Source organism: Diabrotica virgifera, chromosome 4 (assembly GCF_917563875.1).
Source record: "Diabrotica virgifera virgifera chromosome 4, PGI_DIABVI_V3a".
In the NCBI taxonomy this organism is placed as follows: Eukaryota; Metazoa; Arthropoda; class Insecta; order Coleoptera; family Chrysomelidae; genus Diabrotica; species Diabrotica virgifera.
In genome coordinates this window covers 56696247-56708505 of record NC_065446.1, presented here as the reverse complement: position 1 = coordinate 56708505, position 12259 = coordinate 56696247, and the positions used below count along the sequence as shown (strand labels likewise).

General features: G+C 31.7%; 1 protein-coding gene across 1 annotated transcript in view; it reads left to right on the top strand.

The window, feature by feature from the left end:
* The window catches only part of LOC114331790 (regulating synaptic membrane exocytosis protein 2), a 421091-nt gene extending 409256 nt beyond the window's left edge, over positions 1 to 11835 (top strand). The window contains exon 19 of the mRNA XM_050648222.1: positions 9254 to 11835. The gene's annotated coding sequence lies outside the window, so the exon portion shown is untranslated. The remainder of the gene's footprint in view (positions 1 to 9253) is intronic.
* The last annotated feature ends 424 nt before the right edge of the window (positions 11836 to 12259 follow it).

The following is a 12259-nucleotide window of genomic DNA, read 5'->3' as shown; positions in this document are numbered from 1 at the left end:
TCAACCATTGTTTAGTTCTGGGGCTATTTAGCAAGTATGCACGTAAGTAATCTAACCACACTTTTTTAGCTTTTTAAAAATTTCAACCATCTTTCAATTATAATAGTGGGATTACTTATTTTATTGTAGATTCACTGATGATGGACCGATAGGTCTGAAAACGTTCTGAATTGGACATATTTTATTCAATCCATTGGGATTTTTTAAGTTTTAATAAATATACCAATTTACATAGAAGTGGTTTTACTTCTTGTTAGAGTTTTTTAACTATACGGTATACAGCCAACCTAGGGAACTTCCCTTTTAGATTATTTTGAATGTTTAAGATAAAAAACAGTATCAAATTTACATATATTAAAATTAAAGATGTTCGCAAAAGATGAAAAATGTTTCCTTGAAATAATTCATTAATTAAGTCATCAAATATGAAAATAAAAATAAAATGTTTACGTTACAGGAAGTTATGCAGTCAACAATACCAATAGGTGTTGTATTGGTGGTATGAAATTATCAATACAATTAGACAAAGTAAAGGCCTTATACGTGTAGACGTCTAAAAGCACAAAATAGTATGTAATAGTATGATATTGGACCATGGAAGATGTGTAGTGTGTTGTTATGATATGAGAGTTATCTAATCTATAAGCTATGAGATAAGACTAAGAAGACAGGTTGGCTGGAATGAGACTCAATTCTGATGGATGTGGTTGTATATGTGATGTAGAAGCTAAATTTTGGAAAAGCATGGTCCAATATCACAACATACTCTGTCAGACTTTTCATACCTTCCAACTCCCCTCCCCCCATATTTTACGATCACTTCATTTATAATCAATTTGATGTCAGGTCTCTGGAGGACTCAGTTTCATCAAGCCACTCTAGTCTCATTTTCAATCGGAAAAAAACAAAACAGTATTTCTATAATTATCATATCACTTTTCTACCATTATGCAATTTATGTTTGGTCGACTACCAAGCAAGTTATCAGTCATTAAACAATTATCATTTAATCAATACTCTTAAAATCGTACACATATGTACACATTACATACTATTTTGTGCTTTTAGACGTCTACACGTATAAGACCTTTACCATTATTTGTCTAATTGTATTGATAATTTCATACCACCAATACAAAACCTATTGGTATTGTTGACTGCATAACTTCCTGTAACGTAAACATTTTATTTTTATTTTCATATTTGAATACTTAATTAATGGATTATTTCAAGGAAAAAATTTTCATCTTTTGCGAACATCTTTAATTTTAACATATGTAAATTTGATACTGTTTTTTATCTTAAACATTCAAAATAATCTTTAACGTTGTGGCTGAAGTAATATTACAACTAGGTTGCATTGACAGTTCTTAATGTCATTCTGGGTTGCTTTTGAATTCAGTTGTCAGTTGGCCATTGAAATCCCATATGTGAGGTTTTCTCCAAAAAAAGTTCCAACCACGTGGGGAGAGTCATGTGTTGCCCTGGGTAACATCCAGGTTTATCTTTAACATCAGATGATTTTTATATAAATATGTAAAATAACTTTATCATTTACATTTAAAGGGTTTTTACCCAATACATTTTGGTGGCTCAGGCATGCAAATTTTGTAAGTATGGCCTCTTGTTCTTGAAAACCTCTGTCAATTTTAACTTTTATCTCATTTAATTAGGTTATACTTAATTTTAGGGCTTTTAAACACTGATGATGGATTCCTTAATCCGAAAACGTTTTGTATTGTGACCCTTATTTAGGGTATTTTAATATATACCTTTTACAAGAAACTTGGTATTTTTGTGATTTATGGTATACAGCCAGCTACAGGAAGTTTATTTTCCTCGTGGAAATATAAATAAATAATCATTTCGTTGTAAAACGAAACAAGAGCAGTCTTAAAATTTTTAAATTCTTTTGTTCTTCTTCTGTTATCTTCTTATTATTCCATTTCGCCTCTTTCTGTTTTCTCGCGCTTTGTCTCTTGATGTGGTCTGCCATTCTGCTTATATAATTATTCCCTGTTCTCTTATTATTAAGTGTCAACTCTTTTTCACCTTGCATGCTGTTCTGATTTCGTCACACCTTTTTCGATCCTTCAGTGTGTTTCTAGTGATTGTTCTTAGTATTCGCATTTCTTCTGTCTCTAGTATCCTTTTTGTTTTAGATGTATCAGATCTGGAGCTACCGTCTATTTCATTATTGATCTTACCGCCGCGTTGTAAATTTTTGTCTTAGTTTCCATTCTAATGTGTTTGTTCCTCCATATTGTATTGTTTAAGCTTCCTGGTTCTCTGTTGGCTTTCCATTATTTCTTTTTCAATATCCAAGTATTAATTCAAGGAAATAGTAACATAAATAATGATATATTTATCTGATTTCTAAATTACAAACAAACTTTCGACATAGTAAACCACAGGAAACTCCAACAGATGATGAAGTAGAAGCTCCAACTATAGAGGAAGTTCTCGAAGCTATTAAGGTACAGAAAAACAATAAAGTTCCGGGAGTTGACGAAATACCAGCAGAACTGTATAAGGTAGGTGGCGACCACCTGGCAAGTCACATCCACGCGCTCATCAAAGACATATGGCAAGAAGAGAAAATACCCGATGACTGGAAGAAAAGTATAGTATGCCCGATCAATAAAAAAGGAGACAAACTCCAGTGCAAAAACTACCGTGGAATCTCTCTACTATGTACAGCATATAAAGTCCTCAAGCAGAAAGCGCTGGGAAGACACAGTAAACAGCGACGCACAAGCCCTTTTAGGAGTTCGTGTATGGAGAAGAGCAGCCACAGACAAGCAAGGGTGGAGGCAAAAAATAAAGGAGGCCAAGGCTCAATTTGGGCTGTAGTGCCGTAGAAGAAGAAACCACAGGAAACATGGATATTCTCAGAAAACAGGTATACAAGATAATAATCTGAGCATCATAGGAAAATATGCACAACAAAAAGGCCTCGTTGAAGCTGGCAGTAATTATTCCGAAACATTAAATATCCAGAGATGAGCTCGGCAAATTTGTATTTTATCACCCTTTTTGTTCAATATTTACTCTAAGAGAGGCGATTGCAAATAATGCCAGACATCCTCTGGGTAAATGGGATAGGTATCTATCAATAATTTCCGATACGCTGACGATACTATTTCTCTTGCTGATGGTCTAGAATTCAAAGGCTAATAATTGATGGAATCGAAATGACTAGAAGAAATTGGCTAGTAGCGCGGAAAAGCTGCAGTACCCCTAGAATTCAATGAGAAATGCAAATGCAATTCAAATCAAATTACGAAGTAGGGGAACTACTTCCGATATAACCGAAAATAGCACATGCCTACAAATATTTTCGGCTGAAATTTCAAATTTCAAATTTGTTTTGATTAGCAAATACGTCCAATAATACTATCCGTGGTCCGTGAGACACTCGATATAAATATATCAATAAACTTAGTCTTTTATAAATATATCAGTTATCCAAAACAAGAAGTCTAGGTAACAGGCAATCTTTCACATTAGAAACAAGCGCATTGGGGCAAAAATGCTGGTGATAAAATTTTCTATCTGCGGTGATCAGTTTACGTTTCTCCCCAGGATGCCTGTAATCAGTTTGTTCTATCGCAGAGGGTCTAATAATTTTGTGGGGGACTGTAAAATGATGAGTTCGTACACTTCCCTGATTTTTTCTATTTATGACACTGCATATTTATTTTATTTTTGTTAATAGTGTTTATTTCTTAAGGAAATGCTAGCTTGACACGTTCCCTCACAATTTAATTGCTCACACACTTTTTCTTATTATCCATTTATTTTACTTAAATATGGTGTTTGGAACAACGAAAATTATTTACATTTAACTTTAGAATGCCATCCAGACATCATTTTTTATCCCTTGTATTTTAGTCCTTTTCTAAGCTGTGCTAAAATAATTATTATAATTTTTATAGTCTTTAGGCAAGATAAAAGTAGATAGAGAACATACAGTGGAGCAAAGCCACATGGAATAAATTCATTATTTCGCGAATGAGCAATTTTGGAAATAAATCCCGAAACAGTTCAATTTTTATTATTAAATTTTTATTATTTTATTATTATTAGATTTTTTTGGCATAATATCATACTAGTAACGTCATCCGTCTGAGCGTGATGACGTAATCGATGATTTTTTAAATAAGAATATGGGTCGTGTGCTATATCATTTGAAAGGTAATTCAATTATCTATTCAGTAATATAAACAAATAAATTATTTATGCAGGCTTTAAAAAAAAATTTAATTAAATTAATTGACACATAATAAAAAAATATGGAAAAAATATTTTTAAGAAACGCTTTTCTTTGGTTATGAGTGACTAAAATTAAATATTATAAAAAAATCAACTAAAAAGAAAAAAATTGAAAAAGTCTAACACATTCGTCAAAGAAAAGCGTGGCGTGTCTTCATCGAATAAACGGTTTTCGCACCACGCTTTTCTTTAACGAATCTGTTAGATTTTTCAATTTTTTTTATTTTTTGCTTTTTAGTTGATATTTTTATAATATTTAATTTTAATTACTCGTAACTAAAGAAAAGCCTTTCGTAAAAATATTTTTTTCATATTTTTTGATATTTTACTTTTTAGTCTTACACTTTTCAAACATAAAAATATATCGTCATGTTTATTAAAATACGTATAAAACATATGATGTACAAACATGAAAAGTAGTCGCAATCGACAAAAAATTTGAAACTTTATTGTTTATTTATGAAGCATAACGTAAACAATTAACGTAAAAAGTAAAATTATGTATAGTTCATATCATTAGCTACAATCCGTAAAAATTTCAAGTTTCTACATTGTAAAAAAACAAGAGAATTTAAGCATTTTCCATTAAAATCTTTTATTTTATTTAAACAATTAATAAACATAAAAAAAAGAATGTGTGTGTACTTTGTACGCACGTAAGAAGATATTCTTCTATTATATAGGTAATTTAAACGAAGTAAATATACTTAACAGGTTATTTGTATTTTATTTAAAAATTAAACTAACTTTCTTATCTACCACTTCCAAAAAATTTTTATTAAAATAACGAAAAATAAAAAAAAGTATGAATCGTCTAGGATTAGAACCCGCGACCTTCCGTGTGCTTCCGTTCTCTGTCCCACCGCTCTGCCAACTACGCCATCGAGCCACTTGAATTGACACGTAAGTTTCGGATATAATTACACAACACGGCGACAAACTGTAAACATGTTATGCCTACATATTTTATTATTTTACTATAGGGAAACACAAATCCAAAAACACAAGAATTATAATAAATAATACATTTCCTAAAACCACTAATATATTCTTTTAATGACTTATTTGCACGGTTACAGATACATACATTGTCATACATATCTATATTGAAAGATTAGCAATGAACTACATACTGTCAGTGTGCGCAGGCGCGTGGTTGATGTACAATTTTACCCTCAATAGATTCGTCGCTAAAGAAGAATATCTTCAAAAATTTATTGACTATTCGTGTATTGTTCCCGCGAATGCATATGTCTGCAAATTTTCATTCATTTTCATTGAGGAAAAGTTAGTCAAATTAACGTCGAAAGATTTGATGCAAACTATTGAAGTAAAGAAAAGCGTTTAAAAAAAAAGAAGAAGAATGTGTGTAATTCATTTAATTCAAAATACATTTTACTGCTGTCAGAAAACACAAAAAATGTTCATTTGACAAATAAACATTGATTTTCGCTTAAATTAAATGCTTAAGTTGCAACCCACCTGCCTCTTGGGAATTTTAACTTAATTTAAGCGAAAGCAATGTTTATTTGTCAAATAAACATTTTATTTACGTTTTTAATTAAAATTTTGGGCACCCTGTATAAATAATTATATTAATGAAAGAAAATCGGAAAGTAGGAAAAAATTATGTTAATGTATACATGAATGAATTTATTTATTTAGCGTATGCCTAGATCACAGTTTTTGTACATAAATAAAAAGGACAATACATTGTAAATAATAATAATTAATTTTTACATACAAAAATTTAGTTGAAATATTCAATTGACTGCCATTGTAGGATCTGATAGGACACTCCTCTAAATGTTTGCCCTTCTCATACCTTCGATATTAAATTGGCACGCTCGTACAGTCACAGTCCATTTATTAGTAGTTTTCTCATCTTTAATTACTTAAAAAAAAACTTTGATATTTTTCTGCAGGAGATCTTGTGAAAGATTGTTTGGCGACTCTTGTGCTAGTCCATTTAGATTATCCAGGGTGCATGTGCAGTATTATCCTGCGGACACCAACTAGCTTTACACCCCTTAAATTTAACTTTACATTAATTTACATTAATGAATTGAGAATTGGATTACTTCTTAAATGAGCTAGCACACGACCCCTATTCTCATTTAAAAATACCATCGATTATGTCATCACGCCCAGACGGATGACGTCACTAGTATGATATATTATATGCCAAAATATTATAATTTAAAAATAAAAATCGACTTATTTCAGGATTTATTTCCAAAATCGCTCATTTACGAAATAATGAATTTATTTTATTTTTCTTTGCCACTCTGTATATTTTGTTACATTACGTTAAAATTCTACGTTTATCAAAATCCATAAATTTCTTTTTTTTTAGTTTCCTTTCATAAATCAAATTTGGATTACAAATTGCCATTTACACACTGTTTTGCATATTTCCATATTGTTTTATAGATTTGATTGAATGTACTATTTTTGTGTTTCTATTGTTCGTTTTTACTGAATATTGGTTTGTTACTCATCGGACATTTATTATCCGGATGTCCTTTTTGTGTTGCCTCTCCCATATCTAACGTTTTGTTTTTATTTCTTCCATTGTTCATTATCACGGTAAGGTTAAACAGTCTAATTATTCTGTCGATATTTTTATAACTGATATGATTTTTGAGCGTTTAGTTGAGCTTTAGGTAAAGCTATTTTACATCTGATTGGTTTTCTGAGGTGAGATTGTCGTATTAAATTCTTGCTCATGTGTTAAATCTGTGGACTAGTCTTTGCAGAATATCTTCATTTTGAGCAATTAATATTGCGTCGTCTGCATCGTTGCGTAAGAGAGTATTTTTACTTCTTTATTTCTCAATCTGTATCCTCTATTTCTGTTAACACTTTTGATAATGTCGACTATGATTAAATTGAAAAGCATAATATGAGGCTCAAAGGTCTTATTCCGCTGTCTATGTCTATAGGTTCTGTAAGCCGTCCATTATGTATGTTGTCTATTCTGACTTCCATTTTGTTGTTTTGTTAGATCTTTTCAACACTTTGTATTATATTTAGGGGAACTTCTCTACTATACAAAAGATATATAGTAGAGACTTTGTGTCTTACTCTGTCAAATGCTTTCTTTAAGTAAATATATTATATTTTAGTTTAAAAAATATTGGCCTTGCATATTCAATGGCATTTGCTTTTTATCTTTTATTTTATCAAACATTTCTTTAGTAGTTTATTTTTGGTATAAATTTGTTATGTAAAATAAAAATATTAGAAAGCTATATTAAAGCAAGCAATGTTTTAATCGCTTTTGGTGTTGCTGTAAAAGTATTTTATACAATTTTTATACGGTACTTAAATTTTTCGAGCTGTGATTCAATAGCTATATAAACACCTATAACCGATGATTTGCTACATTATTCTTATACTTACCATGCATACCAAATGATACATCGGTTGGATCGGTATTATTATATTAATAATAAACTTCTAAAGCTTGTAAACACCATTGTGTTTGTCTTTTCCTTGAATAATAACCGAATTTTTGTCAAATCCTATGTCTGATCCAGTAAAAACAATAGGAGCAGATTATTATTAGGTATAAGAATAGACGGCAAGTGATGTCATCGAATAATAAGACTCTTATGGCTTCCTAAGTTGAGTAAGGTGTTTGAAGCGATATGGACCTTTTTCATAGTGTAAAATTCGTATTGTACTGTTAACTGCTAATGTACAGAATGACCATAGTACTCCATGGAGAAGAAAGAAAGGGAACCAAAGATTTACTGCGCAAATAATCTATAAACCTTTTCCAAAGAACGGTCGCATAATGGTGTACAAAAGATAAATTAAAAAGATCACTGTTGATTTTAATACCAATAACATATTTTTAATTTTAATTAAAATAGTAGTTTATTGCCATTAAATATGGTAGGTAATATTGAAACTGCCGCGAGAAAATAGTTTTAGAAACATATTCACTGTTTTCAGGACTTAACAAACACATTTACTCTAGTTACAAATCACACAGGTATTTCAGGCAGAAAAATTTAAATACCAGGGTTTTTAGACATTTACAACGGTTGCCTACTCCGACTAACCAATGAACATTTAGCCCGCGATTACTTCACGAGAGTACAGTAATTTGAATCGTAATAAATATGATTAATCGGTATTTTTATGTCTTTGATGTATGAAAAATAGTAAAGATAGTTGTGAAATTACGATGTTTAGTGAATTACAATACCTAATTATGGAAAGCTGTTGATATTTCGGTGGTTTGGTACTTAAAATTAATCAGGACCGGTTGTTCACGCTTATCCAAGGGTTAATGCAAGATTTACGGAAATCTATTACTTCAATCTTCATTCTACACTGAAAATTTTGTCGCTTAAACTGAATTTCCATCAATACTGGATTAATTATTGAATACATACCATTCTTAAAGGTCAGCTAGGATTAAGTGAATTAGAATTACTTGTATGATTTATTGTAAGAATTTAAATAATAGGTAATACATTTGGCCACACTGCAGCCTGTACCTGCCATTCTAAAATTTCATCAACATTTTTTACGTTAATACATAATGAAATTTTAACGTTTTAACCTACATTATAAATATATATTCTTATTTAAGCTCCTACAATAGGTACGATGTAGAACTATAATAAATAACTTTTCTTAGATAATTTAAAATAAATTTTTATGGTAAACAACACCAAAATTTCAAATATAAAAATATAAAATATGCTAGGATATACATATAAGATAAATAATAATAGAAATAATACACATACATACACAATAATACAAATTCAAAGATCAAATATCATTACAGCAACAATTTAAAAATGTGTAATTGTGTACTCTTGTGACGTCAGTCAAGCATTTAAGTCTCCCCACCACAGTCGGAGTAGGCAACCGTATTAAATGTCTAAGAACCGTGTTTATATACTATATGCGTCAGTTATTCTTCAAATTGTTTACCAAATATTTTCATTTTCAGTGAGAAGAATCCTCCTTCATTTGCTCCTTTGATAAGAATTAACTGAAAGTAAAGTGCTTCAAAGACGCTATTAGATATCCTTTAAATATCACTTTGTACAAAATCCGCACATCGTAACAAAATATACTTAAGACTATATCCCGCCAAATGGGTATTACTACTTTAACAAAAACGATTCGGAATGTACTGGGGATATTTAGAGCCGGAGATAAGTTTGTACTGTATTATAACAATTTTCACGAAACTTTTGTGAGGAAAACACTAAAAACTAAAAAAAGATGAATGAGAATATAGTGTAGAAGAGCCGAAGTAGTTCCAAAATAGTGTACATGAAGTGAACAGTGTAGATACACGCACACATCTTATATAGTGTCAAATAGTGTCACAAGAATCATATCTAAATATGAATTAAATATATGTAAGCAGATTGTCCAAAATATTTATATCACGGTACAACTTACTTTTTTTACGGAATTTTGAAGAAAAAATGGAATAGCGCAGCAATGGTAAAATTATATCTTAATAATTTATAACTTTTCCACTGTTTCATGTTTTATATAAGTATTTGTGTATTTTCCTTAAGTTACCTTTCTGTTTTAAGTGATTTTGGTTTAAAGTATTTCAATTCTCTGAAACCAAATATGAATGGTTCCTTTTTAAATCTAACCTACCAATATGGCTAGTAATCCAATTTATAGGTACATAATTTTTTACAGTGTACATTGACTCAAAATTTTACATGAAAGATCGATAGAATTCAATATACCTGCAAAATATGTTGCTCGAAAGCAACATATTTATATTGCTAATTTCAATGCTAAAACACTCAAATCAACTGACACAATTACATAAACAATCGAAAAATGCCACGAACACAACATAGAACTCCACATCCTCTTCGTAGACTTCAGACAAGCCTTTGACTGTATTGGAAGGAATAAATTATTTATTGAAATGAAAAATCAAGATATACCAGCAAAGTTAATTAGATTAGCAAAAATGACTATGGATGGATCTCGAGCTAAAGTAACAACAGAGGTAGCACTGAATCAATTGTAATAGAAACAGGAGTGCGACAAGGCGATTCCCTGTCAACCACATTATTCAACATAGCAGTAGAAGTAATGGTCAACGGCATCAGGATGTAGAAGGCCAGGAGAAACCACTACATTAAAGATCCTTGTGGATATCTCTAGTACAGCTTCCCATGACAGATAAGGAAACTATACATACATTTAATGATCATGGACTTCGGAATCCAAGATCCGACAGGGGAGGAAGATCACAATCAGACCACGGGGCCTCTCAGGTCGTCAACACACGAAAACCCCGTGTCGTGGAAATCCACAAGATAGCTACGTGGAACGTAACAACTATGTTTGAAGGTGCGAAATTACAAAATATTCAGCTAGAAATGGCCAGACTAGACATTCCTATCCTAGGTATATGCGAGACGAAATGGCTAAGGTCAAACATATTTGAGAGTAATGGATACATTGTATACCACTCGGGAAAGGCAGAAGGACCCAGACGTAACGGAGTCGCAATCATTGTGAAAGAAGAAATTCGTAACTGTATCCGAAATTTCGTCCCTTTCAATGATCGTATCATGATGATTCAGCTGCAAAATAAACTACTGAATATTAATATAATACAAGTCTATGCGCCAACAGCTGACAAATCAGATGAAGGAACTGAGCAATTCTACAGCCAAATTAAACAAATTCTCCGGAGCACAAAAAAACATGAAGCTACAATTATTATGGGAGACTTCAACTCAAAAGTTGGTGCCGAAATCACACAAGATATAACCGGAAAGTATGGACTTGGAGAAAGGAACGAAAGAGGGCAAAGACTAATATAGTTCTGCCAAGAAGAGAAATGCATTATAGCAAATACTTTGTTTCAGCAACCTAAAAGACGACTATATACCTGGAAATCTCCAGCTGATCAAGAGGGAAAGATAGTCAGAAATCAAATTGACTACATTATCATTAATAGAAGGTTTAGAAACAGTATTACATCTGCAAAAACATATCGAAGTGCAGACGCAGCAACTAACCATAATCTGCTCTGTGCTGGATTCAAACTAAAACTAAAAAGAATAAAAGCCCCCACAACGCAGAAGAAACCTAATACTCGACTCCTAAGAAATGCCGTAATATCAGATGAGTTCGGAAATAAGATAAATCGTGAGATTAAAAAACAGTTAGAAAGACCTGAACAAGAAAATATCGATATCGAACAAGATACGAGGTTAAGCGAGCAAAAGAGGACTGGATGGAACAAAGATGTCGTGAAATGGAAGAACTACAAAGAAAACATGACGAGTTTAATATACATAAAAAGCTTAAAGAAATTACCTACACTCAGAGAAAAAGAACTCCTCACTTTATGAGAAACTCCAAAGGTAAAATAATTCTCGACTTGGATGAAAAAAAGGAAGAATGGACTAACTATATAAAAGAGCTCTTCCTGGATACGAGGCCACCACTTAACACCACAAAGTATACGAATACTGGTCCTAGTATTTTAAAAGCGGAAGTAGAGAAAGCCATCAAACAGAGCAAAAATGGGAAATCTCCAGGTCCTGACCAAATACCATCAGACTGGCTCAAACTTCTGGATGACGACAATGTCTCACAACTAACAAACATTTATAACCATATATACGAGACTGGCATGATGCCACAGATATGGTTAGAGTCTACATTTATTCCACTCCCAAAAAAGCCTAATACATCATCATGTAAAGACTTTAGACTAATTAGTCTCATGAGCCACTCTCTCAAGCTACTTCTTAAGATAATTCTTAATAGAATCAAGCAGAAATGTGAAGAGACAATGGGAAACAAACAATTCGGTTTCAGAGAAGGATTGGGAACAAGGGAAGCTTTGTTCTCAATGTTAACATTACTTCAACGATCATGGGAAGTACAGAAACCAATTTACGTCTGCTTTATAGATTTTGAGAAGGCGTTTGATAGAGTTCAACATGATAGGTTG